The following is a 2,030-nucleotide window of genomic DNA, read 5'->3' as shown; positions in this document are numbered from 1 at the left end:
AATGCTATGAAATATGCAGATAGATATACATTTGTGCCAGTAGTTGATGTACATACGGTTTTAAGCTGACAAGGGGTACAAGCTGTTGGTGTGATGAATTATCTGTGAATGAGGTCAATCTCGTGTACTCTTGGCAGCTGTCAATATTTATGGTAAATATTAGGTGTGTGTGTGTGTGTGTGTGTGTAAGTGTGTGTGTGTGTGTGTGTGTGTGTGTGTGTGTGTGCATTTTATGAGTGTAGGCAGTCGCTGAAAATGGAGATGATACTATTGTAAATATTGTCATTTTTGTCATTTAAGATAGATTCTGGTTGTTTCATTTGATGTTTGTATATTTGGTCTGTTTCAAGGATGTCTAGTTTTCTGCCTTTTGGTTGGATGTGTAGGATGCTAATACTTGTGTTGTTAACATGGTGTTTTGTTTCATGCAAGTGTGTAGCTATTGCTGATGTGTGATATTTTTTGTTTTTAGTGCTGCCATGTGTTCCTTGAACCTAATCTCAAATGATCTGCCTGTTCGCATTTAAAGACGAATATGAGATTAAGGACGACATTAAATATCACTAAATACGGAAAAATACCTTTGTCTGGAGTGGAACCCCTAGCTACTGAAGTCTGCTTTTGACCTTCGTAGGTTTGTCAGTTTCACTCGACAGAATACTGACAACAATGAAAATCAAAGGAATAACAATGGGACAACATTAGTCTTCCTGCCATCTGTCGTTATCTCACACGCAAGCGGAAAGTTTTCATTAATGCTTTTGGAAGGGTTCCTGATTCACTTGATTGTAGGCCATTAAAGGAATCATTCTTATCTTCCATCTCATTCTGAAATCACAGGCTGTCGCTATAACAATACGATGAAGCCGCAGGCGATCTGAACAGCATCCAGGCATGCCACACGGGACAATAGCCCATAACCGTGCAGTAAAATACACAGTGAACTACGTAATATCGCATGCTTGCCGCTTCTAAAGTGCAAGAAGGTACTACCCCAACCGATCAACACTGCGAAATTTCCGGAGAAGCAATCATCCTAGTGTTTAGTTTGCCAAGAGCCTGTTTCGTAAGATGCAACAAGTAGCTAAAAAGAGAAAAAATAGCAAGTTAACGACTCCCGTTTTAGCCCGGTAATACAAAGCTATTTTCTTTGCTTCCACAATGACTCTCACTGAAAAAGGAAAAGATTCCCACAACAACTAGTGAGCAATGGCGTTCAGTACTAGTAGTTGTCCCACTGACAACAGACCGCTGTCCTCGAGTTTATATATGTTGAACGACGGAAACAACACAGTTTCATGCGATAAGAGGGCCATAGGAAATTAAAGGGTAGGACACGGATGGAATGTGGTATGTTTGTGTGCAAGGCCTCAATTATATAAACTGTATAGTTCCTGGATCGATTCACAACACTAATAAACTTTTTTATCTTAATTTAAATTCCATATTTATGAACAAACAAAACGCTAATTAAGAAGTATTGAATCATAATTTTTAATGAAAGTAACATCTTTTTTAGTTCCTGATAGAGTAGATTTAAATTGAAATTGGATACAGACTTGCCAAATTCCTTACTGTTCAATATCTGAAAACTGAAAAGAATTTTATTTTCCATTTTGCGTTACACTTTACTGCACCAGATTTTAATTTATAGTGAATTCAGGCATTTTTATATAATTAGTAATGAAAGATAAAAAGATATTACTTTTATCAAAATTTATGATTCAGTATTTGTTAATTAACGTTTCGAATATAAATAAATATGAAATTTAAATCGTCGGAAAAAGACTTGTTACCGGCGAAATTCGTAACGGCATCACAAATTTTTTACCCTATGTACGTTCCTTAGTAAGTTTTTTTTTCTTGTGAAGCTTACGTAATTAATTCAAATTTTTAAATTTGTGCAGTTTAAATATTTTGACCGTAGAGCCAAAAGGTTTTTTTTAGTTAAAAAAGAAAGCTTGCGTCATTTACAGGTGTACTAATCGGTCGGATTATACTCTAAAGTGTAAAGGATTCACACTTCATTC

This window comes from Schistocerca nitens, chromosome 1, assembly GCF_023898315.1.
Source record: "Schistocerca nitens isolate TAMUIC-IGC-003100 chromosome 1, iqSchNite1.1, whole genome shotgun sequence".
NCBI lineage: Eukaryota > Metazoa > Arthropoda > Insecta > Orthoptera > Acrididae > Schistocerca > Schistocerca nitens.
The sequence above is the reverse complement of the archived record's forward strand: the minus strand, read 5'-3'. Positions refer to the sequence as shown.